The sequence below is a fragment of the Dama dama genome, chromosome 15 (assembly GCF_033118175.1).
Source record: "Dama dama isolate Ldn47 chromosome 15, ASM3311817v1, whole genome shotgun sequence".
Taxonomy (NCBI): Eukaryota; Metazoa; Chordata; class Mammalia; order Artiodactyla; family Cervidae; genus Dama; species Dama dama.
The window spans coordinates 33,704,072-33,730,825 of NC_083695.1; the positions used below are offsets into that span (position 1 = coordinate 33,704,072).

At 44.1% G+C, this 26,754-nt stretch overlaps 1 protein-coding gene across 5 annotated transcripts in view; it reads left to right on the forward strand.

Moving 5' to 3' along the window:
* The first annotated feature begins 12,179 nt into the window (after positions 1–12,179).
* Positions 12,180–26,754, forward strand: part of KAT6B (lysine acetyltransferase 6B) — a 181,047-nt gene continuing 166,472 nt past the window's right edge. The window contains exons 1-2 of one of the 5 annotated variants that reach the window (XM_061161890.1): positions 12,180–12,294; positions 23,756–23,825. The gene's annotated coding sequence lies outside the window, so the exon portion shown is untranslated. Of the gene's footprint in view, positions 12,295–13,141; positions 13,400–14,427; positions 14,603–23,755; positions 23,826–26,754 lie in introns of those variants that run through there. The other 4 variants (XM_061161889.1, XM_061161893.1, XM_061161894.1 and 1 more) reach the window with 4 other exon arrangements.

The following is a 26,754-nucleotide window of genomic DNA, read 5'->3' on the forward strand; positions in this document are numbered from 1 at the left end:
GCTTATTTGCAAGTGGAAAAATAGGATCTCACACATCTTCAGTAACTAGTAGGTCTGAAGATTTTTCATATGTTTATTAGCTATTTATACTTTTCCTCATTAAAAAGTTTGTATTTATTTGTTTTTGGCGCTGCTGGGTTTACCTTGCTGAGTGGGCTTTTCTCTATCTGTGGTAAGCAGGAGCTATCTCTAGTTGCCGTGCGTGGGCTCCTTATTGCAGTGTTTTCTCTTGTTGCAGAGTATGGGCTCTAGGGCACAGGCTCAGTGGTTGTGGCACATGGGCTTACTTGCTCCTGGCATGTGGGATCTTCCTGGACCAGGGATTGAACCTATGTCCCCCTGCATTGGCAGGTGAATTTTTTACCACTGAGCCACCAGGGAAGCCCTTTGTCATTTGTTAAAGTGTTCGTGTTGGACTATGTATTCTTTAAAATATATCAGACTTTCTTTTAAAATGTATCACATCAATTCCTATCTAGTCTCAGTCAGGACACTGGCTCATTTTGGGTAAAGCAGCGGCCCAGGCAACCGGATGGGTTATGCCTGCTCCCGTATCCTTGGCTTTACACTGGAAATCCAGGTCCAGGAGGTAGATGGGATGACCGTGGCAGAAACTGAGTACATTCATATTGAGAAAGGTGGCGGCAAGGAGTTGGATGTGATGCTTAAACAAACCCATAGGACGCAGGATAATGTCCCATCCACATGTTAATTGCTTTCTGCTAGAGTAACAGTTATCTGGGATCATCCTCCCTGAAATGACCCTTTCTGCATCATGGCTGATGCCAGGCTGGTGATGACGCTCAGACTGGACCTCCCCCAGGGGCAGGCACATTTTCAGAATGGAGCAGAGGTTGTCTGGGAGGGAGCCTGCCAGTTTCCAGAACCTTCTGACTGATTTCCTTGCTTCCGTCTGTGCAGGCCACTGGGGTCATGTCCACCAGGGAGGGTCAGGAGGGAAGGCTGGGCTTAGGATCCAGGATTGCAGAGGCCGTGCCAGCTCCAGGCCCTGCCTGGCTGGCCCTTCTGGGGTAGCTGGGGGCATGTGGCGTGGGGCTCCGGGAGGCGGCCGAGCAGGGAAGGGAAGGCTCCTGTCAAAGCCAGCTGAGCCCTGCGAGTTTTCTGTGCCAGACATCAGCCCTTCAGCAAGGTGAATTCTTTCAGAAAGAGACTCACTCACATACTGCAGAGACATCCGCAACCTGTTCGTGAATTCACACTAAAAGACAAAACAGCAGCTGGGCTAGTTTAGCAACTTTAGTTAGTTTAGCAGCTGATGCTCCATTGCGCCAAAAAGGAGCCTTTGAGCCCAGCCCCTGCTCAGGGAGGTCTCTCAGGAATTATTTTGTATCCAGCGGCCCCGGGCTTCGCAGTGACAGCGGAGTGACTTAGATGGCACCGTGGGATGTGGAAACACAAAGGTGCAGATTATCTCCCGGTAGCTGGCAGGGGACAGTGCCACGGACACGGGTTTGCGCCCCGGAGTCTCTGCTGCAGCATCCACCTACTGGGAGCTTAGTATCCTCACTCATTTCTCTCTCTCTAAAAAGTATTCTTATCGAAATTAAGTGAGAGGTTTTGGCATGCCAGAAAGTAGTTATTCCTGTGTTCTCACAGCCTGGAAGTGGTTCGGCTTCTGGACCCCTGGAGGCCTAACCTGGAGGTTCTTCTCTGTCACTTTCTTCTTTCCATCGAGTGCCAGGACTCCTTCTTTCTGCCCCAGAGGCCGCATTGCCTTCCTGGCCTGCAGCCTTCCCGTGCCTTCCCTTTCTTGGTGGAGCCAACTCCCTCTCTGGCCAAGAGCCTTGGACCTTGGCGCCTGGCTGAGGTCGTGTGCACCTCAGGGGTTGCTTCTGGTCCACAGGCGCTGAGTGGGCCGTGCCAGGAGGGCAGGTTGCTCGGTACAGCCCCGCAGGGCCACTCCCATGGGGCCGTGACTGGAGGCCTGGCTTTGAGTTCATACTTCATCAAGGGACAGGTAAAGGGAATTCTGACCTCCAGCCAGCCACTCAGCACCTCAGGGCCACAGTTTCCTAGTCTGTAAAATGGGGGATAATAGCAGCATTTAAAGAGGATTTTTGTGAGGATCAAATGAGCCAATTCAGGGAAATCACTTAGCCCTGTAAGTACTCTGTAAGTGGTAGCTGTTATTAATAATATTGTTAGGCCAAGCACTTAAAAGCCATGCTCAGCCAACATGTTCCCGCAGTCCACTTCAGCATCCCATGTTCCCACGCTGTTTATCCTAAGAGGTTTTGAGTGGAGCCACAGAATTACACAACACCATGCCCAACATGAGTCCCCCTTCTTTAATTGACAGGAACAAAATGCACTTCTCTTAGCCACCTTGCAAATCAGCTCCTATATCATTTGTCATTTCTTAGAGCTCCAAGACTAGAAAGGCTGAGAAACTGCAAAAAAAGGACACTGAATGGACTGGGGCAGAATTTCTTTCTCTTAAGAAGCAGCAGTTTTTCCAAGAAACACCCATATTTCAAAAAATTCAACTTACAGTGGTGACAAAATTAATTATTTGGAAACCAACAAAGCCATGCTAAAGTAGTAAAGTGATTCCAACTTAGTTTTTCTACTGTGTTCAGAAATACAGTAGATTCTAGCCTGAGAATGACACTACTGCCCCAGACTTTTCAGTTTTTATTTACATGAAGAAACAGATCCTTTTCTTTTTTTTTTTTTTTTAAACCATTATATCTTTAAAATTTAAATAAATCTATCCATTTACTTATATTGATTTATTTGGCTGCACTGGGTCTTAGTTGCAGCATGCAGCATCTAGTTTCCTGATCAGGGAAGGTACTTGGGGCTCTTGCATTGAGAGCCCAAAGTCTTAACCACTGGACCACCAGGGAAGTCCTGGATCCACTGTTTAATTCCCTTCATCTCATCAACAGTTTTACTAAAGCATTCTGGGGGAAATCCAACATTATATGATATATCTGATATATCCATCACAACTGTGGTCAAAGGGCTGGGGTGCTTGGAGAAAAAGGATAATTGTGAGGAGGGAAGTGTTTTTACCTCAATGACACAGATACTGACATTTTTAAAAAGGTATTTGTAAAGTACTGCACTTAGGAAATACATTCATTTAGGTTCTGCAACTCTAGTGCTTGCTGTAATAGACACACTTCAACACATATCTCTTTGGCCTAACACAACAAAATTTATTTCTCTTGTTACACATTAAAACCAATTGTGGGATTTGGGGAGTCTTCTCCATTTAGTTACTCAGGGGTCCAGGCTGATAGTGACTCTGCCGACTTGTAGCTTCTCTTCTGTGACACATGGCTTCTGAGATGCTTCAGCAAGGAAAGAGAGGCATGGAGAACCACTACCTTGGTTCTTAACTTCCTTGACCCAGAAGTAATACATACCACTTCTGCTCAGAGTCCATTGGCTGAAACTAGCCACATGATCTAACCAAACTGAAAGGAAGGCTATGAAATATAGGGGAACATAGGGAATACTTGGTGAACAGTAATCTCTTTGCCTTGCCATAGATTGAGATACTACAAACCACAAATAAACTGAACTTGGAGTTGTTATTTTAGATCATCATAACTGATGATCTTTAGGAAGCTTTAGGAAGCAGGGTCAGGAGCCATTATAGATTCTTTACTAAAGGTTATCATTAGATGTGTGGCACTGCAATGGAAAAAAAAAGGAAGATATCAGTCCCAGTTGGTAGATATGCCAAGTCACATTGGCTACTGAAGTGAGCCACATGGTCACAATAGGTGACCAATAGGTCACAAACTGCAGAAGTGCGTAGCTAAAATAGTTGTGGGAGTAGGAGGATTTCCTCAAAGTATGGTATTCTTGATCTTAGAAACTTGAGATGGGTGTGGTTTCAAGTCTGTGTGTATATGTATATGTGTGTGTGTATATATATATATATATATATATATATATATATATATATATATATATATACCTGTGTGTGTGTATATGTATGTTTGTGTGCGTGTGTGTGTGTGTGTGTGTGTGTGTGTGTGTATGTCACTAAGTCATGTCTGACTCTCTGCAACTTTATGGACTGTATGTAACCCACCAGGCTCCTCTGTCTATGGATTTTTCCAGGTAAGAATACTGGAGCGGGTTGCCATTTCCTACTCCAGGGGATCTTCCCAGCACAGGGATTGAACCCACATCTCTTGAGCCTCCTGCATTGGCAGGCAGATTCTTTATCACTGAGCCGCCTGGGAAGCCCATGTGTGTGTGTGTGTGTGTGTGTGTGTGTGTGTATATGTGTGTACACACATATATACATAGCAGAGAAAAACCAAATGTAGTATATAATAAATAAAACATACCCATTGATCAAATGCTGAAATGTTAAATGTTTAAAAACATTAATGTTAATGTTTAAAAAATGTTAATGTTTAAAAATTCTCCAACAAACATACATAACTTAGAAAAAATGGTTTTAGATTAAGTAGCAGAAAGTACAGTTTTACAGTGGTTAGGGAATGTATTCATCCAACCTTCATATATTTAATGAATGCCTGTGAAGTTTATGGGACTTCCCAGGTGGTTCAGTGGGTAAAGAGTCTGCCTGCATTGCAGGAGACGCATGTTTAATTCCTGGGTTGGGAAGATCCTCTGGAGGAGGGCATGGTAGCCTACTCCAGTATTCTTGCCTAGAGAATCCCATGGACTGAGGAGCCTGGCGGGCTACAGTCCATAGGGTCGCAAAGAGCCGGATGCGACTGAAATGACAGCATGCACACATGATGTATATGACAGTATACAGGAAATATTTAAGCTTATGAAGTTTACAGTCTGCTTTATGAATTTTATAAGATAAGCAAATGAATGTTATAAGATAAGCAAATAGGTAACAGATCCTTAACTTTTTATTTTACTCAACATCATTTATGAATACCATGTACAGGGCAATTTGGGAACTATACAAATGAACCCAATCCCAACCCTGAAGTTTCCAGCCAAGGTTGTTATGATCAAGCAAGCTCTCAACCATGGTCTCCCACAAGCAGTTTTGTTACTAATACTGGGAAAGGTATAAAGCAGGTTAAACTGCTCACCAGGCTGATCTTCTCGAGTGCCTTTAAGATGTTTTTGACTTGCTAACTTGAATGACGGGATGTGGACTGCACTGAGAACCTTATAGCTGGAAAGGCTAAATCAGGCCCTCTGTCTGCAATTCCATCAAAAAATTGGAGTGGTTATCATACAGATATGCAATAATTATCATAAGTGCAAACTGTCTGAGAAGTTGCAATATTCTAGTAAGTCCTAGTAAGTTACTCTTTTTTTTACTACTTCAGTTTCCTTAGCTGAAAAATTTATTCCAAACCTCAGTCACAATAGGAATATTGATTGAGGTAGAAAGTTAGAATACATGCCAACATATTATCTTTCAGTGTCAGGACTTACAACTAATTTGTTTACCTTTCTCCCCTTTTTCTTTATTATCCACACTTTCTATGACAAATATGTATAAATATGTTATAATTAAAAGATGCGATAAGAAAAAACATATTTAGAAGTTTCACTCTTTCATCAGTTCTTTAGAAACTTTATATACAAGAACAATGACCTTTTGGGAATCACAGATAAGCCAATAATAAATTACTAAGAACAGAGATGAGTTTCAAGATGTTGCCACTCTGGATTTGTCCAAGGACACACATTAGTTGGTGGCAGAGATGGATAAAAATCTGGTGCCTACTTTTATTCTGGTGCTCTCTTCCATATTCCTTTGCCACTGTCTCTCTGAGCTGTATATTTTCTTTCTGTATTAAAGGTAGAATAAGAGAAAACCATCTCCAGTTAGTTGAGCACATTGAATTGAGCATGTTGGAGAAAATTGTTAATGATTTGATCGAGCATGATCTATACTTTTTGCCCCTGGAAAAGTGTAAAATAGTCCAGTGATTCCTGAATGCACTCTGGTCAGGTAGCCAGACTCAGAAGTAAAGTTTCAATGTCTGCATTGAAATGGGAAAAAAAAGAGGAAGAAAGAAAATGTACATGTTGATATGGTCATCCACTTTCATTTCATGGGCCGGACTATCCTTTATTCAGAAAGTTCTTTCTTTTTTGTAATAATGCAGATGCATCAGTTTAATCGCTCAGTCGTGTCCGACTCTTTGCAACCTCATGGACTGCAGCACGCCAGACCTCCTTGTCCATCACCAACTCCCAGAGTTTACTCAAATTCATGTCCACTGGTGATGCCATTCAACCATCTCATCCTCTGCCATCCCCTTCTCTTGTCTTCAATGTCTCCTAGCATCAGGGTCTTTTCAAATGAGTCAGTTCTTTGCATCAAGTGGTCAAAGTATTGAAGTTTCAGTTTCAGCATCAGTCCTTCCAATGAATATTCAGGACTGATTTCCTTTAGGATGGACTGGTTGGATCTCCTTGCTGTCCAAGGGACTCTCAAGAGTCTTCTCCAGCACCACAATTCAAAAGCATCAATTCTTTGGTGCTCAGCTTTCTTTATAGTCCAACTCTCACATCCATACATCACTACTGGAAAAACCGTAGCTTTGACTAGACGGACCTTTGTTGGCAAAGTAATGTCTCTGCTTTTTAATATGCTGTCTAGATTGGTCATAACTTTTCTTCCAAGGAGCAAGCATCTTTTAATTTCATGGCTGCAATCACCATCTGCAGTGATTTTGGAGCCCCCAAAAATAAAGTCTGACACTGTTTCCCCATCAATTTGCCATGAAGTGATGGGACCAGATGCCATGATCTTAGGTTTCTGAATGCTGAGTTTTAAGCCAACTTTTTCACTCTCCTCTTTCACTTTCAGCAGGCTCTTTAGTTCTTCTTCACTTTCTGCCATAAGTGTGGGGTCATCTGCATATCTGAGGTTATTGATATTTCTCTCAGCAATCTTGATTCCAGCTTGTGCTTCATCCAGTCCAGCATTTCTAATGATGTACTCTGCATATAAGTTAAATAAGCAGGGTGACAATATACAGCCTTAACATACTCCTTTCCCGATTTGGAACCAGTCTGTTGTTCCATGTCCAGTTCTAACTGTTGCTTTTTGACCTGCATACAGATTTCTCAGGAGGCAGGTAAGGTGGTCTGGTATTCCCATCTCGAAGAATTTTCCACAGTTTGTTGTGATGCAGATGCGTGCATGCATGCTAAGTCAATTCAGTTGTGTCCAACTCTTTGCGACCTTATGGACTGTAGCCCACCAGGCTCCTCTGTCCAAGGGATTGTCCAGGCAAAAATACTGGAGTGGGTGGCCATTTTCTTCTCCAGGGGATCTTCCCAATCCAGTCTCCTTATGTCTCCTGCATTGGCCCACGGGTTCGTTACCACTAGTACTGTCTGGGCAGCCCCAATAATGCAGTGGATGGCCATTAGGTCTTTTAAAAAATGTCCTTATTATCAAAATTATAAGTTGGCAGCTTTGTCATTTTCCCCGGATTTTAAAATTCAAAGGACTGCTCTTGCTGCTGCTAAGTCGCTTCAGTCATGTGCGACTCTGTGCGACCCCATAGAGGGCAACCCACCAGGCTCCCCCATCCCTGGGATTCTCCAGGCAAGAACACTGGAGTGGGTTGCCATTTCCTTCTCCAATGCGTGAAACTGAAAAGTGAAAGTGAAGTCGCTTAGTCCTGTCTGATTCATAGCGACCCCATGGACTGTAGCCTACCAGGCTCCTCCATTCATGGGATTTTCCAGGCAAGAGTACTGGAGTGGGGTGCCATTGCCTTCTCCATCAAAGGACTGGGAACCATTAAATTAAATATGGTATTGTTTCATTTTTCTTTTTTATAGCCTGGTGCTACAAATTGAGTCTTTATTAAGACTCTTTTAAGTCTCAAAACAAAACCAAAAAGATCTTGAGTCCTCTGTCCTCCCAGCAATGTTTAGCTAATTTTATAATCTTTTACCACCCTTTTGTCTTCAGAATATCTCACTTGATGCTGAGGCATCTTCCTGGTAAATATAAAACAATGGTTCTGAACTGTTGACTGCACAGGGTGCTTAAATACGAATACTAATAAACAGGGTCCACCCCAAACAGTCTTAGCTGTCCTCAAGTGGAACTTGCTGCTAGGCGGATTCAAAAGTTCCTTCAGCTGATTCTAATGTGCAGCCAGGGATGGGAACCACAGGTGTATGTGGTGGTTGTTAAGTAGCTTCTATGGGTCAGGCTCTAGGGCAATTATACAGATGAAAAAACTGGACCATGCAGTAGAAAAGCTAATTAGGGCAACAAACTGGCAAAATGTGACAACAGAGTGTAAGTGCTTTTATTCTGTAATTTGACAAACAATAACAGAGCACTTAACAAGTGCCAGAGCTGGATTGCTCCAGGTTTGCTTCAAGTCCTGTGGGCTACCTGCAAAGACCAGGGAAACTTCACAGAAGAGGCAGCAGCCAAGCAGGGATTTGGAGCTATCTTTTTTTCCAAGGTCTTCATCAAGTAAGGTAGAGAGGGCAGGCATGGACTGCAGAGGGAACAGTGTGTGCTGGGCACGGAGGAGTGTGTGGGGCTGGGAGAAGCTGGAGATGAGATAATGGCTGGGTGCAGATGTAGCCTTAGAGATAGACTAAGGAGTGTAGAATTGGTTCAGAATGCTTTTAAATGACCCTAAAAGTTTTTAAGCTTGAACTAATGGGGTAAGAGTACAAAATATTTGTATTTAAAACAATGCAGACTTTTCATCCACACCTATAGCTTGAATTTGCTAGCCTATTTAAAACTAATGGTTTGACTGATCATCCCTCACCCCCTTTGCCCTTGACTGACATAACCAGACACTGTGACCTTGAGGGGATACAGTTTCCAGTCCCAGTGGCAGGTGGAAAGGATAGTGGAGACCAGTGTTTTTCTAAGTGACTAATTGAATGTAAATAGACTTCATCCTGAGCTTTGGCCTGGACAGATCAGCTCAGGGTCTCTGCCTGCTGCCTCCCTTACTCAGTTTCTTTCATAAGGTTTTGTTAGTGCATCTGTGGATATGATCCCTCTTATCAGAGTGTTTGTGTGACTTGCTTCAGAGCAAGTAAACAAACCCAAAAGATCAAGCCCTCCAGTTCCCTTCAGCTCCTGAAGCTATTCTGCATTCTTTTTCACTCTTACTCAGGATTCAAGGACAAATAGGTCAGACCATGGAATCATCTCAGTATACTAGGGACTACAAACTTCTGGCTAAGAAGCTCACAAAAGAAACATTACTTTCCAGTTGGGAAAGATGAGGATTCAGCCTAGGCCAGTAGTTGTCAAATCAGGGATCATAAGCTTCAAGCCAAGTCATGGGCTAAAAATGTAGATTTGGGAGACTCACTGTAGACCTACTGAATCAGAATCTGGGGTTGGGCCAAAGAATCTGTGTTTTAAGCACTCATTCCCAGATCATTCTGATGCTGCTGATCTGTGGGCCACACTGAGCAGTTCTGGTCAGTGGCGCCCACTGGCAGCTCTTTTGGGGAAGGGAGGAGGACTCATCAGATGGGCCCCTGGATTCATAATCCTTCAGTCCAGTCAGCTTGCAAATTTTGCACTGTTCTTGGTTTTCAAGTTATTTCTAGGTTAATATCTTAATTGAGCTGTTCAGCTCAGCTGAGGCTTTGAGATACTATAGATAAAGAGAGGTTTAGAGGAAGCATTAAGTATGTATCTCTGGCTGTGACTCTGTTATCCTTTCCAGTCCCACTTATCTGAAGAGCCAGGATTTCTCAAAGGACAAGTAACCTTAGAGGGGAGTATCATTGGGAAAGCAACACAGTCCCTTTCCTTGCCATGCCCTGCTAGAGAACTATATTAAGAAAAGAACCTCAAAAAAAAAAAAAAAAAAAACCCTACATCAATTTGTTGGGTAAAGATACTTCCATCTTCTGTGTTTGCCAGTTCCTGGAGTTACAGGAGCACAAGTTTAGGCAAATGAGACCCTTTTCTATCTAAGGTGTCTGTTCAGGTCTTGATGCACTGGAAATCCATCTGGCTAACTCATTAGTGATAACAAGTGTTAGATGCTCATAAATCTCCCACGATTCATTGGCTGAAGACATCTTAAATGTGGACTTTTGGCTTTAATTGTCTTTGGTTGCTTCTTTAGCATACTTTAGTTTGTACAGATTTGGGGTTTTGAAACTTGTTTTTAATTAAGACATGGTTTATTTTTATTGCTTGAGATAAAATGCAGGCTGGGAGGCTCAAATCTAAGTTACAAAATAAAAGTGCATCTGGGCAGACCACGGGGAAAAAACAAAAACAGAACATAAAGGCTTAAGTGTGTGCCAGGATTCTTAGATTTACTTAGTAATTTCTTGGAGAATAAAAATCCCAGCACCTGCATTATTAAAAAAAAAAAAAAGCATACCTTATAAATGTCCTTCTCTTTGAAATACCTAAATGAACTAGACTGAATTATAAACTAATGGCTTGTAAAAATTCACCTTGAGCCGGCTACTGAAGATACTAAATAAAAGAGGTAGAGAGAGGCTATGAGGAAACCCAACCTGCTGTTTGTTTGTTTTATCAGTAATGTAACTCAAAAGTAGCCAACCCGAGAGCTTTCCCTGTGTTTTGTTTCCCCAAGCTGAGCCTGTGAATGCCAAGATTTAATCTAAAGAGGTTTGTGTTTTAAAAACTAACAACCAAGTAATAAAACACCTATAAAAGGGATTTATAATGGAACCGGTGACAGTTTTGAGTGTAGTATTACAACTCTTCTGCTCCCCCTCTCCCCTCTTCTGTCCTTTCATCCAACTCTGCACCCTTTGTCTTGGCTCTTTCTCACCTTGCTGCCAAGAAGCATGTAAGTAGGGGCAGCTCACACCCTAGAGAAGCAAACCATCTTAAAAAGTGAAGTGTGTTTTAGCTCTGCAATCGATGACTGCGCTGTGCTGCTGCTTTTGTTTGTTTGAGAGAAGTTGCTCTAACAAAGTACCTACCTAGCTTGCACAGTGGTTGCTAATGCGGAGCTGAAGATGCTGCTGCTGCAGGGTCACTGCCATGAGGATGCTAGAGTCAACGAGGGCAGGAAGCCGGGGACTCCTCTCCCTGGTACCTTGTGTCACCCTGCCAGGGCCCAAGACCGCCCTGGGGCAGACTCGACTCAACAGGTGGTTTCCCACCTGGGCCGCCATGCCTGAAACTTGGTTCTTTTACAGAGTCATAGTTCTCCTCCTCACGAAGAAATGGCGCCTCGAAAGGGAAACTTCGTACTCAAACTCTCGAGGAGCCATTTCTCAAGGCTACTTTTACTATTTTCTGAAGTCTCCCCTGTCAGCATCCCACCGGTCTCCGGGAAGAACGAGGGTCTCTCTTCAGAGTCTGGACGGCGCTGGGAGGCATGTGGGCAGCGTCAAAGTGGCCTCGCCTGGGCGGCCAGATGAGCCCCCAGCCTCCCTCTTGTGGGCCTCAGGAACTCGGGGGGCCCAGGGGAAGCCTGGAAAACCGAACTTCGCCATCAGCCTTCCTTCGAGCGCCAGCTAGAAGAGAGGGGGAAGGGCCCCCCCAGCCGTCTTCCCCCCGCCCCTAGCCCCTCTGCCACCCGGCTGCATCGCCCAAGAAAGCACTGAGAACGCAGCTCAGAGCTCTCCAGCTCCTCGCAGACCGGGAGAGGGCATCTTGAGGGGTAGCTTCCCCCTCCAGCGGCGTCTGACATCCCCACTCCCACCCAAGGATGCCGCCGCCGTGCCCTGTCCGCAGTCGCTGAATGTCACTGCTCCCTCTTCCTCCTGATCAGGGTAGACACAGCTCCCGAAGCATCCCCCACCCCAAAACTGCCGCGACCGCCCAGGGTACAAGGCCCCGCGGAGGACGAAGTTTGGGACCCACGGCGGCGGGGGGTGGGGGGGCGCTTTGGCGAGGACCGCACCTCTCAAGTCCCAGCCCTGGCGGGCACACTCCCCGCCCCAAACGGCCCAGGCGTCCCCATCCTCCCGCGGACACCGGCATCCCCGCCCTCCCCCGAGGGCGGCAAGCGGAGCCCCCCCAGGGCGGAGGCAGGTACCCCCGGGGCGGGGACTGGGGCGGGCGGGGTCCAGGCTGCGCCCCCGGCCGGGCCGGGCGGGCTAGCTGGCGGCGCGGGGGGAGCGGGGCTGGGCGGCGCTGCCTCGGGCTCTGTGCGCTGCAGCCCGGAGCCGAGGAGGAGGAGGAGGCGGAGGAGGAGAAGGAGGCGGCGGCGGTGGGTCCCGGGCGGGGGGAGCGCGGCGCTGCGGACCCGGGCGGCTGGCAAAGGACGAGGCGGAGGCTGAGGAAGGCAGCGGGGAGACCCGGGCTGCAGCAACAAAGGGCAGCAAGCGATTGGCCGGGCTGCAGGCGAGGTTAGCCCGGGACCGGGGTGGCTGGAGGCAGCGGCGAACGGTGCACGTGCTTGCAGACACGGGCGAGTGTGGAGCCGGGGGGTGCACGCCCGGCGGGTAAGGGCTTGCTCCCCCTCGGCATGGGATGGCGAGGAGGCTGCAGCGACATCATACTGCTTGCACCCGGCCTCGGCTTGCAAGCTAGGGGTGCGTGGGGGGTAAGGATGCGAGCCAGGGGGCGGGCGAGTAGTCGCCCGGGACAGGACGGGAGAAGGTGGAGGAGGGGGCGGGATGGAACGCTCCAGGCGGCGCGCCCGTCCGCGCGCTCCACCGCAGGAGCTGGCGACTGAGAACCTCGAATTTTAACTTCGCGTGCCCGCCCGCGCGCGCCCGCCCGCGCCCACCCCTAAATCCTGCGGCCGCCGCCAGCGATCAGCTCTCACACAAACTTTAGCTGCGGGCTAGGGGGTTTGGGGTTGAGTGGGGGAGGGGGAAGGGAAAAGGCCCTTTGATTGGCGTCGTCTGCAGCCAATAAGGCCAAGTACCTCTCCTGCGAGTAGACCCAATCCCTTTCTAGAGGTAGAGGGGGTGGGTAGGTGGAAGTAGAGGTGGCGCGGTGTCTGGGCGAGAGAAAAAAGGCTGGACCAATAGGTGCCCAGAAGAGGCGGGCCAGGCGGCCTGTTGATTGGTACTGGCAGTGGGCCCTCCCCCGGGGTGGTACCGGAGGGGGGGCTGATGGGTCGAGGGGTGTGCCTATGCGGAGGCGAGATGACCGGCAGGATCCTGCCCCAATGGGCTGCAGAGTGGTTAGTGTGTGGGTGACGGACAGACTCCTAGGCCAACGGGTGGCCCTAAGTGTCTGCGGTCTAGTCCAATGGAGCAGCGCTGGGGCGGGACCGTGGCTCGGGTTTAATGAGACTCCATTGGGCTGTAATCAGTGTCATGTCGGATTCATGTCAACGACAACAACAGGGGGACACAAAATGGCGGCGGCTTAGCTCCTACCCCTGGCGGCGGCGGCAGCGGTGGCGGAGGCGGCGGCACCTCCTCCAGGCGGCAGCCGCGGCTTTTTTCTCAGGCAGCGGCAGCGCCCCCGGCAGGCGCTGTGGCGGTGGCGCGCGGCCAGGTCTGTCACCCACCCCGCGCATTCCCAGGGGGAGGAGACTAGGCGGGAGGGGGGCGGGAGGGGGAAATAGGGGGCTTGTGACGCCCCTCCCACAGGCCTCTGCGCGAGGGTCACCGCGGGGCCGCTCGGGGTCAGGCTGCCCCTGAGCGTGACGGTAGGGGGCGGGGGAAAGGGGAGGAGGGACAGGCCCCGCCCCTCAGCGGGACCTCCAGGGCAGGGGGCGGGGCTCGAGGGTAGAGGGGCGGAGCGATATCGGGATGGGGGCGGGGTTCGGGTGGTCGGAAGGCTAGGGCTCGTAGGGGTTTTCTGAGTGGGAGGGACCTACTAGGAACGATGGGGGGCCAGTGAGTGTCTGGGAAGAACACTCCCAGGGAGGGGGTGGGTGTGAGGGGAAACGAGGTGTGCTAGCAGGTGCAGCAGGGAGGGTGAGGAGAGTGCAGGATGGGGAGATGTAGAGGGAGGACCGAGGGGCAAGTGAAACGGTGCAGAAGGCTGAACTTGTAGATATCGGGGGAGCGGGGGCAGAGTAAGAATGGATTTGGGTGTGGTGGATATGGAGTAGTGCTGAGAAAGCGGTGCAGAGTAGATGCTGGTTTGGAGGAAGTATTGAGGAAACGGGGGGTCAGGTGCATTTACAATGGGGGGAAGGAGGTATATGGGTGAATCGGCATGCTAGAATAGAAAGGTTTGCTAGCTTTGGGGTGTAGAAGCTTGGAAAAAACATGGAGGGATGGGAAACGGATATTCTTTAGAGAGTTTCTGGAAGACAGAAGAGCAAACTTAAATGCCAAGGGAGCCTACTTAGAATTTAGATATATTCTAAATTATTACGTATATTTTGCCCCGAGGTGACCCTTGCGCAAAATATATCTAACAGAAAGTCTGTTAGGAGTCAGGAGGTTCGGGAGGTGGGAAAAGGTGACAGGTGTGAAGAAAGGTACGTGGGATTGGGTGAATGTGATTTGCATTGAATCGGGAGGGTAGATGGGCGAAGAAAGATGTTAGTGTGGGAGACAGGGTTGTTAGAGGCTTCCCAGGTGGCTCAGTGGTAAAGAATTCACCTGTCAGTGCAGGAGGGTAGGGGACAGGTTTAATCCCTGGGTCCAAAAGATCCCTTGGAGTAGGAAATGGCATCCCACTCCGGTATTCTTGCCTGGAAGGGAAATTCCATGGACCGAGGAGCTGGTGGCCTACAACCCATGGGTACGCAACTTGGCACACACTTTGGATTTCTTGGGTGTAATTTGAGCTGGAGTCAGCAAAGGGGGAACTGGACGTCTGTCTCAGAAAGAGGCTCCTTGTGTTTGCATATTTTTGAATTTGTAAGTACTTTGGTCTGAATTGAGTGCAGGGAGTGGTAGGAGACAAAGGGCAAAGGCAGAGGAGGGGCTAGATTACAAATGCGGAAAATAGGAAAAGAGTACCGTGAACTAAGATTTGGGTGGAGGTACCTGGAAATTCAAAGTAAAGAGCGTATGAAGACTCCTCCATATATGGACAGGAGGTGGGAGTAGCTAATGGGAATAACTTACACCGAGATAGTGTTCCAGTTCTGTGGTACTCCAAAAAAGGTGTGTGTGTGTGTGTTTTGTATGACTGTGAGTAAAGTACATTGATTTTCTGGGATAATCTTGAAGTAAAACACTCCATTCTTTTATTCATAAATTCTTCACACATTTATCAAAATGAATTTGGGCAGGATTTTTTTTTTTTTTCCAGAAGAAAAGGATAGTGCATTTTTCAATAAAGGATAAGATTCTTACCTGAGAACTTGAGCTTAGGGTCAAAGATTGAGATGGTGAAGTGATGGTTAAAAAGAGAAGATAAAGACACAAGGAGGGTTTACCATTAAAGGAGGAACTTAGGAGACTGACTGGCTGGTGGTGATGACACCGTCAGTTGAAATTTTGCCTACTAGTCAAGCCCAGGCCTCTTGAGTAGAGTGAATGTTATGTCTTAGCTGTTACACCAGATGTTTATCTCTCACACCACTTGTGCAGATAAGGTGGGAACTCTCAGATATAAGGCATCAGGGGAGGGAAAAGTAAAATAAGGTGAATATTGGAAGGTAGTTGAGGAAGTTGGATAAATAAAACACTTCAGAAACTTGCATGGACTGTTGAATACCAGTCAGAAGAAGACTTAGCCAACGATAACGGTTTTTTAAATGCCAGAGTTCCTAACAAGTGACTTTTCATCTCTTAGTTCTCTGTACAATAGTTTCAGTGTTCTTATATACAGATCCCTGTATTTGTATCAAGTGAGAGAAAAGGAATTGTTTTATGAAAGCAGGTATGTGTGAACTACAGTGATCAAGTCTTCGCATGTAGAATAGTAAATGACTAGTGAATGGGAGAATTTCTTCCTTGTAGTGCTTTAATTTGCTTTTCCAGAACGCTGTTAAGCAGCTTTTCATGGGACTCCCGTAACCTTCCACAATTTTTCTATCATTAGTTTCGCTCTTTTTTTTTTTTTTTTTGAAATGTCCAGGTAGCCATTTAAAAAATAATTTTATTTATTTATTTTTATTTTTGACTGCTCGTGGGTTTTCTCTAGTTTGTGGTTAATGGTGGCTTTTGTACATGGGCTTCTCATTCCAGGTAACTTCTCTTGTTGCAGAGCACAGACTGTAGGCTGCAGGGGCTCAGTGGTTGTGGCTCCTGGGCTCTAGAGCACAGAGTTCAATAGTTGCGGCATGTGAGCGTAGTTGCTCCCCAGCATGTGGGATCTGCCAGGACCAGGGATCGAACCTGTATTTCCTGCATTGGCAGGCAGGTTCTCTACCACTACTAGGAGCCACCAGGGAAGCCTCGTCAGTTCCACTCTTGCTGGATATTTGAGTTGTTTCTAGTGTGGGGAAGTTGTGAACTAAGCTGCCAATGTTACCTACTCATCACCTGGTATGCATGTGCACGGTCTCCGACTGAGGTGTCCACCTGGGGATGGAGCTGCTGCTTCGTAGGCAGCATGATTGTTAATGCTGCTTATACCTGTTGTCCTGGTGTTAACTGTATAGTGCTCAGCCGTGTCCTACTCTGCGACCCCAGGCTCCTCTGTCTAAGAATACTGGAGTGGGTTGCTATTTCCTCCTCCAGGAATAACACCTTTAATTCTCAGGAGTGTCTGAAATTGGATGATGATCTGTATGGTTGCCCTAGTCATGGGGTATACTTGTCTGCAACTTTACTAAGGTACCAGTTCGACTATTTTCCACAGTTGTACCAGGTTATACTTCCCCCAGTATATCTATGTATCTATATCTGAATTCCCTGGCTGCTTATTCTCACCAACTTGACTTAGTCTTGTTAGTTTTTCAGCTTAGCCAATCTGGTACACTTTGCCTTTACCTTATTAATAAGGAGGAGTTTTTCATTTGTTTATTGGCTACTTGGATTTCCTCATTTGTAAAGTTCCTGGTCAAGTCTGTCCCTGCACCTCTCCCCTCTTTTGTAAATTGGTCCTTGTGTCTTTTTATAGCTATTTAGTAGTTCTTACTCTAAGTATGAGACTCTGTCCTTTGTGTGTGTTGCAAATGCCTTCCTTCATTCTCTGGCTTGCCTTTTCACTCTTTGTGGTGTCTTTTAATGAACAGAACTTCTTAATTTTAATGGAGTCAAATTTAATGGTATCTTCTTTATGGTTAGTGCTTTTTGTGTCTTGTTTTAAGACTTTTCCTGCCCTCATGTTAAGTAGATATTCTCCTATCAGTTTTATCTTGTAATCTTTACTGACCTTAGAAGGTGTATGATCATGAGGAAAATACACTCTTCTTGACCCCATCCTCACCATTTCAAACCTCTTTTTGCTCTTCTTCACTTTTTCCTGTTCTCTGTCTTGAGACTTGTCTGCAACTGTAACTAAGCCAGGTGCTGACTTTCCCTGTCTCATAGGAGAAAATGGTCATATAGACAGAAGTTCAGCTAGATTAGATTTTATAGGTCTCTAGCTGACTGCATTGCCCTTTTTCCTTTTATGAGCTAGCATTTTATTGTGTTCCTGCTATGTGTCCTCCGCCTTGCTTCTTTCATATTTGTTATCTCACTTATTCCTCTTTACAGTCTGCAAAACTACATTTTTCTCATTTTTACAGGTGAGAAAACTGAGACATAGATTGACTCAGTAATGTGCCCTATGTCCCACAGCTTAGGTAGCTGACAAAGTGGGGACTTGATTCCTGAACTCTCTAGATTCATCCCATCATAGCACATTGCCTTGTTGAATAAGATTTCATGAGCCTGTTTGACAGTATCCAAAACCGATGATAATAACTTTCTTTTTTTCAATATAACATGTTTTACTTTAAGCACATATAGAGATAATTATTGTGAAACTGGGTAAAACTATCAACCTCTCTGTGTGTGTTACAGTAAGTAAAGTTAGTGAGTGGACCTTTAGAGGTCCTTGGGTGGGCAGTAGAGAAATATGTAAGCCCTTGAAATTGTATGCAAATGTCTGTATGTGCTTGTGTTCCTATTTAAAAATAGATCTGTAATTTTCTTGAGATTCTCAGAGAGCAGCTTTAATTTGTTTTAAGGATATCCTCTTTGAAACTGTCTGTGATAAAGTTAATGCAGAATTCTGAAATGATGTGTATTTTCAAAATAATCTTTTACAAATTAAGATGTCAGATTTTTTTTCCCCAAATACATTGGTTTTGTCTTTGTCATTGAAACCCAACTAAAGCTAACTTGAGGTTAGAATTGAATAGGAATTTTTAAATGTCAGAAAAAAAATAAAAGTCACTCTAAATTCAGCTGATTATTTCTTAAGTGAAAGTGCTTAGTTATAATATCATTATTACTAATCAGTGTACCCTGGCTCCAAAGGCCTGATGACTTTGAATGACTTTTCATCTTGTCTCTAAAATCCTGTTTTACAAGAGATCAAATTTCCTGTGAGGTTCCTAACAGTGTTATTAAAGTTTAGAGACTGAAACTGTTGAGCACTTAAATGTAGGGATGACTATGCAAACGGAATTCATAGGCTTCACCAGGAGATTTGGGACGAGTCGCTACTAATTTATGATGATGATGTTGAAACTAATCTTTGCTAGGGATTATGGAAGCCATAATAGTTTATTGATGGTTCAGTTATTGTTTGTTGAAGCAGATTTACACAATTATAGTTTAATGACATAACAAGGATACTGTCAACTAGGAGAGCATGACATGAAAAATTAAACTTCCAATTAATATAATATGTATTAGTTGAAATTATAATTTTCATGGTGATTTAGCCTCTTAGAAATCCTTGGAAAACATTATTAGCTTTTGAATTGAAAACTTTATGTTAATAAGTAGTGAGAAAGAACTTAGTATTATTCTAAAAAGATGGGAATTAATTATTCAATTCAACTAACATTTATGGAATGCCTACTCTGGGCTTGCTGCTGAGTTAAGCTCATAAATATAAGTTGAACAAGATTGATATGTGGGGAGATGAAATACTGATTGCTAAAAAAAAAAAAGAAAGAAAGAAATACTGATTGCTTTTGTTTGTTCCTTCAGTCATCTTTCCCTTCAACGTATACTGGATGGATACCATAGCCAGAATTATTCAAACGTTCAACACATGTGTGTGTGTGTGCGTGCGTGTACGTGCACGTGCTTGCATTCCACTCCACCTTGTTGTGTTGCTACTCCTGCACTGGCTTTCTGTTACTTCATCTGTTGTGTTCACGTGCCTCAGCCTGGTTTTTGTCACGTCCAACTTTATTTCTTACTCCTATTCAACACATCCCCTCTCCAGGCATGCACATGGACTCAGTATCCCTCCATTCTGACAGCTCATTCTTGTTCTGTGCCTTCTGCTAGATTTCCCTTCATTCATTCACTGGTGCATTCGTTTAACAAATAGGCATCAAACCCCTCTTACGTTCAAGTTGTGGTCCTTGGAAATCTTGGGGCATGCCAAGATGAATCAAACATAAGTCCTGTTCTTAAGAATTTTGCAGTCTAGTAGTGGAGATGAGGTAAGCAAAATACAGATTAGAAATGCCAAATGATAAGAAAGCTAAAAGTTTCCTGTTAGACAAAGTGATGTAGGGCTTCTGGGGAGGTGTCTGTGGAGAGACCAGGCAGTTAATCTAAGTTCTGCCTTTCAGGGTCCAGTTTAAGTCCCATCTGTCCAAGGGATGTTCTCCCCATCTGCACTACCAAGGAATAGTCACGGTTGTTTTCAGACTTTGTTCCTTCTGTATTTAGAGGAGCCCCTTCTTTGAAGTGAATATTATAGAGAAGTCCTTTAAATATAGAATAGTTAAGGCAGAGATGCTTTGTTCGGTGCAGGGATTGTGGTGGCCCTAGTGTGTAACCCACAAGGGCACCTGCAGGTGGTTCTGAAAGCCCAGGCACTTTCTCACAAGAGCTCCAAGGAGCCTAGTTTGAAAACCAATAGAGAGACAGGAAAGCGTTTAGCATCTGAATTAAAATCTTTCATGACTTACTGGTCTGAGGTCTTGACAGTCAGAAATCTGTTTTTCTTTTGCAAAATGTGGGCAACAATGCTACCTTACAGGGTGGTTTTGAGGTTTACTTGATAATCTATGTAATTTATGGCTTGCCCGGTGGCTCAGCGGTAAAGAATCCACCTGCGGTGCATGAGCCTCGGGAGACACGGGTTCAGCCCCTGGCTTGGGAAGATCCTTTGGAGGAGGGCATGGCAACCCACTTCAGTATTCTTGCCTGGAGAATCCCCATGGGCAGAGGAGCCTGGCGGACTATAGTCCATGAGGTCTCAAAGAGTCAGACACAACTGAAGCGACCTGACATGCATCTGCACGTGATAATCTATGTAAAGTGCCTGGCCCACAGTAGGTGTCAGACAGTGGTTGCTATTATTATAGTTTATTGCTCTATTTCTTAAAAAAAAAAAAAGGGGGGGGGGTTGAAATTCATATAACATAAAACCATTTTAAAGAGAACAATTCAATGACATTTAGTATAGTCACATACATGACCTCTATGTAGTTTTCAAAATACTGTCATCACTCCAAAATAAAGTCCCTTACCGCTTAAGCCAGGCTTCCGTGGTGGCTCAGATGGTAAAGAATTTGCCTGCAGTGTGGGAGACCTGGGTTTGACACCTGACTGGGAAGATCCCCTGAAGAAGGGAGTGGCTACCCAATTCAGTATTCTTGCCTGGAGAATTCCATGGACAGAGGAGCCTGGCAGGCTATAGTCCATGGGAGTCACAAAGAATCTGATACAACTGAGTGACCTTCACTACTTTTCACTTTTACCCATTAAGCAGTTTCTCCTCACCATCTCCCCCATCCCTGCCCAGGTCCCACCAATCTATGTTCTGTTTCTAGCTTTATCTATTCTAGGAGTTTCTTATTAATGGGATTATATGATATGTAACCTTTTGTGTCTGGCTTCCTTCACAACATATTTTTGAGGTTCGTCTATGTTGTAGCATGTATCACTACTTCATCACTTTTTCTTTTTTTAAAGATTTGTTTAATTTTATTTTTGGCTGTGCTATTTTTCTTCGTTGTTTCATACAGGCTTTCTCTTGTTGCAGTGAGTCGGGGCTACTCTTGGTTGCAGTGCTCAGGCTTCTCATTGCCGTGGCTCCTCTTATTGCAGAGCAGGGGCTCAAGGTGTGTGGGCTTCAGTAGTTGTGGCTCATGGGCTCACCAGTGCAGGTTCAGTAGTTGCCCCTCAGCCTATGGGATCATCCTAGACAAGGGATTGAACCTATGTCCCCTGCATTGGAAGGCAGACTGTCAACCACTGGATCACCAGGGAAGCCCCCACTGCTTCATTTCTTATTATGATTGAATAATATTCTAGTGTATGGATATGCCATATTTTATTCACCCATTTATCTGTTGATGGACATTGACCTGTTTCTACCGTTTTGGCTATAGGAAATAGTGCTGTCATGAACATGAGTGTACATGTACTTATCTAAGTCCCTGTTTTCAGTTCCTTGGGGTGTGTATCTGGAAGTGAAATTGTGAGAACATACAGTAATTTTATGTTTAATTTTTTTTGAAGAACTACCAAATTGTGCTGAATTGCTTCTTATCCCCACAGCATCTACCATAGGGCTGCACACGCAGAACAATATCTCACTAAATTTGCTGGTTTTTCTTTGATAGTGTTTATAACCTCACCTCCTAGTTCACATGTTTTGGGCCTTGAGCATTAATTTTGAGAAGTAATTGCATGCAGGATTTGAAAGTTAACCAGTATTACTGTGTGGATGATGTCTGATGTCCCAGAAATTTGTTCACTGAGAATGCTGTTTGGGGCAGCTGTGCTAGTTGTCTGTGCTGGGTGGTTATAGAAGGAAAGAAGTTAAGTCCTCTTCCCTTAAACAGTCTATATTCTTTTTCAGACGATATTGTTAAGATTTGTGGGTCCATACTCAATTACATAATAGGCTATGAAAAAATCCAGGAGCCTATAAAAGTGGGAGAGCTAAAAATATCTGTTTTGTCAGTATGACAGAAGAGTAAACTCTACTATTAATCTTTATTTTTTTCTACCACTGCTTTTGGCTCACCCGCAATCTCATGACTCGAGTGTTATGACATTGATTTTGAAACAACACACAGCCTTAGTAAAAGCTTAGAGGAGGCGTCACATATAATTTATGATCCAGGGTATTTTGACTCTTCTTATGCAGACATGAGTATTTCTGAATAGTGTTGATATTTTTATAATACTAATGAAGCCAAAAGCTCAGTGTTGGATGAAGCATTTCTCTAGATTTGTTTAGAATAGTTTGTAATGAATGATGTAAATAGTGTTTTATTAAAAACTGTATGATACAACCATGTAATTTACTCATGTTACTTTGTGGTTAAAAATAGTGATTCAAAACCTTAGAAAATAGAGTAAATTTAATTTTGATGTAGCATGAGTCCCCAGAATTAATTTGGAATGACTCATTCTTATTTTTGATAGCCTTTTAGTCCAACTTTCAGGCTTTTATAGAAAAAAAATGAAAACAGCATAACGGTTTTTAGGGTCGTACTTACAATAGCATGTGCTGTCTACCTGTGAAACCAATCTTAGGGCTTTGGAAAAGAGAAATGGTGTGGATAATTCTGAATCAGGGGAGGCAGGGGGCGGAAAGCATTTCTGACTGGCTTTTTAATGAATTATGCATTTTTTTTGCCTTAGATTTGTCTTTCTAGTTAAATATTGCTTAGACTAAAATTAAATTGGTTTTCAATCTATTCTCTTAAAATATACCAATTTACAGTGGGGCCAGTGGGATGTCAGAAACAAACCAGCCTAAGATTAAAAAAATGTGCAGTGGATAATATACAAAGTGGATAATATACATGTGTTTAGTTGAGAATTGGCTACAGATAAGAGACTTATGATTCTGTTCCTTACTTAGCTCTGTGTGTGTATGCTTTTAACACTGATTCAGCTTGTAGCAAAGAGCTGCTGAGTTACATCTGCTTCTGCCTAATTAACTCGGTTGGTTGGTGTCAGATGAGAGCTGATTGTGAGATTAAATTGAGGAGTGAGGTGTGTGTCTGTGGCTAGGGGAGGGGAGAAGGAGGCGCTCAGGTTGCTCGGTGGTTTTGTGCAGCGTCAAAGTGCGGCCATTCGCTGTGTTGTTTCACGTTTATTTTCTGCCTCCCTAGTGGCTCAATTGGCAAAGGATCTGCCTGCTATGCAAGAGACCGCCTGCAGCGCGGAAGACTCGGTTTTGATCCCTGGGTTGGGAGGATCCCCTGGAGAAGGAAGTGGCAGTCCACTCCAGTATTCTTGCCTAGAGAATTCCGTGGACAGAGAAGCCTGGCGGGCTGCGGTCCATGGGTTTGCAAGAGTCAGACACAACTTAGTAACTAACCATCACCACCCTGAACTGTGTCCTCTGCTGAAATATTGTGGAAACGGGTGCATCTTTCTCTTAGTTGCAGCTATTGGCCATATCTTGATAGTTCAATCAGTACTTAGATACCAGATGACCCTTGGCATAAATAGCGAATGTTGCCTGGGAAAGTTAATATTGACCTTCAAACAATGTTTGACCTTTTTTTTTTTCCCCATCCAGACAGAATGTTACACCTGCCTGACTACTTGAGTAATAGCAAGTTGTTTGGTTTTTTTTAAATGATGAAATTCTTTCTTTGTCTCTATCGCAAACCTCATTTTTTAAAATTTGGAGGACAGGTCTAGCCTTGAGGAAGCCTGGAAGTTTACTTCCTGAGGTACTTGTTGTGGGGCTTCTTGTCAAAGAGAGCTAACTTATCACTAAATAGAGCGTACCAATAAACTCACCGTGTCTGTTTGGGTTGAGTAGCGTGGAGATCCAGAGATGGTTACTAAATTTAAGGGGTGTCCTAATGCCCGAACTAACATTTACATTTTTTTCCTTTGGCAGATTTGCCTGACGATCTGGACAATCTTCTTTTTTGTCACGGACTGTTAAAACACTTGGAGTTCCAATTCTGGTATTTTCCCTTTTTTGAAATTGTATTTTTCAGATGTAAAAATGTCAGTCTCGTTGAAATGTGTTGGTCATGGAGATGAACAGTCCTTTTGATTGTGGGTTAGGATTATGGTAATAGCTTGTCATGAAGGTGTATTTTGAGTATTAGTTATGAAATGTATTTTGTTTTAATGTATGTTCATTGGCCTGTGTAACCAAAATGCCCGAAAGCAACTTTGCAATATTAGATACTTTTCTGTGACCTCTTTTCCTGCTTCCTGCAGTTGTATTTTGTGCAATCAAATTAAATTAGTTGATTCATCATGAATAAATGATGAAAGATGAAATAATTACTTGGACACGGTAAAATGTCTTCTAATGAAATTTTGCCCCGAACCATTTTATTTTGGAAAGATCAGCTTCCTGTTCTAAACTTACTAAAGCAGAATGATTCCTGTGTTCTGTCCTGAAAGTGGTTGCACGATGAAAGCCAATGATTTCATTCTTAAACACACTGTGTTCCAAGTCTAACATTTTTGTCAATGATTTATGTAATGCCACAAAGGGGAGTGCTTATTAGATTTGCAGATGACATAGACGACAGAATCAAGATTCAAAACAATTTTTAACAAGTTGGAATATAGATTCAAACCAATAAGATGAACTGTGATAAGTTTAAAAATCTGAGCATTTATTAAATTTGTACGGGGTAGAGAATGAAAATCCTCAGCTTAACAGTTTTTTTGAAAGAATATCTGAGATTTTTAGTTGGACTACATGCTTGGCATGAGCCAGTTGTGTGGCAGGGCTGGTAAGAAAGTTTATGTAACCCTGGGTTGCATTTATAATTGGATAATGCCTGGACTGCCACATTTTAAGATGAGCATTAGCCAAACTAATGAGTGAGCATGAGAAGGAGGTGCTTGGAAACCTGTAATGTGTGGGCATGTTAAGGAATTGGGATATGAGTGGTCCAAGGTGGGACTAGAGGTAGAATGGGGTTTGATTGTAGTGGTTTTCAAAAGATACTTGTTTTCAAATATATGAAGGCTCATTGTGTTTTCAAATATAAAAAGGAGCGTAGTATTAAAGAATTTCTTGAGTTTGTTCCAGGGGAACTAGAACTAGTGGGTGGAAGTTATGGGAAGAAAGATTTTGGCTCCTGTGAGCAAGAAATATATTACAGTTAGGGCTGTCCAACAGTGGCATGAGCTGTCTTAAGAAGTGACAAATTCTCAATCACTGAAAGTATTTTGAGACTTTATGGCCCATCTTTTGACGAATTGAACAAGGGGTCTTTTACTGTTTAACTAGAAGTTGGATTGGATGATCAAAGATCTCTTTGGTCCCAAGTTTCTAAATCTGAATGGAGAAAAATAGAGTGAAACTATAGTATACTAATTGCAAAAAGGACAAATCCTTTTTGAAACTGCCACTTTCAAGCTGACTGAGCTAGTATAGTTCAGTGGTCCAGTTGTTTTTTAGTAACAGAATCTTTGAAAGCAAATGTTAAATTCTTCAGTTTATCTGCTTAAATTTTTGGGAAAAACATTATTTTACTCTTTTTTAAATGTTTATTTTATTTATTTCATTTTTATTTTATTTTAATTGTTTTACCAACTCTTTGCAACCCCATGGACTATACAGTCCATGGAATTCTCCAGGCCACTGGAGTGGGTAGCCTTTCCCTTCTCCAGGGGATCTTCATAACCCAGGGATCAAACCCAGGTCTTCCACATTACAGGTGGAGTCTTTACCAGCTGAGCCACAAGGGAAGCTCATTTCACCCTTTGAGGTACATTAAATGTAAATAAACAATCAGAGATAACTTTATAATTTTATGAGCCGTTTTTCAGAGAGTGTAGGCATTGTATTAAGTGGAAATGATGATAGCTGTTCTGTGCTGTGTATTAGATAATGTGTTCACTTAATTCTCTCAACAGTCCTGGAAGGATATACTATTATTGCTCTACAGGTAAAGTGACAGAAACTTAAGTCATTTTCCCAGGGTTTCTCTGCTTGACATGGGTAGGGCCAGCATGTGGACTACTAGTCTTAATTGCAGAGGAAGAACTAGCTGGAACAAGCAGTTGAGGCTCAGGTGAAGGCAGAACTGACTTAAGTGTAGAAGAAAGGCTTGTGAGCTTGGAGTCTTCCACTGACTATTACCCTGTGTTCCACCTTTCCCCAAGCCTCAGTTTACCCATAGAGTCATCCTGCAGATTTCAAGTTATATGTGAGCACACTCTGAAAACTTCAAACTGTTTGAAAAAGAGTTTTAAGATGTGGATTTTACCTGTGAAGAGCAAGATTAGAGCCCAGATCTGACTCAACTCCCAGGCCAGGGTGCTTTGGCCGGTGCTCTTGGCAGGTGTTCTCAATACCAGATGGGAGATCTAGGGGATTTTTGTGTATATCAGGAGGTTCTCAGAAAGCAGTATCAGTGTCTACCTGGAATAGGATGTGTACAAACCTTGCTCGAATTGAGCAGTTTCATGAGCTAAGTGGGTAGAGACACCTAGAGGGCTCCATTATTCAAAAGGTGATGGGTTATGTTACCACATTAGTTTCAGTTTCCTTCCAACCTGTGGATGAGAGTGTTACAGAACCTCTTCAAAGGACCGGGGAACATGGTTCTGTAGCAGAGGCTCAGTGGGAAATTTTCTTACGTGTGAGACTTGAGAAATACCTAGAATGTTTAGCTGAAATAGAAAAGTCAGGACTATTGCTCTTCTGTTTTTAAGTTTAATATTCTTTTTACGTTTAATGTACTCCCGTCAGAGTTTTTTCCTTTTTTAAAAAAAATATTTATTTATTTGGCTGTGCTGGGTCTTAGCTGTGGCCTTTGGGATCTTTAGTTGCAGCATGTGGTATCTAGTTCGCTGACCAGGCATCAAACCCAGGCCTCCTGCATTGGGAGCATGGAGTCTTAGCCACTGGACCACCAGGGA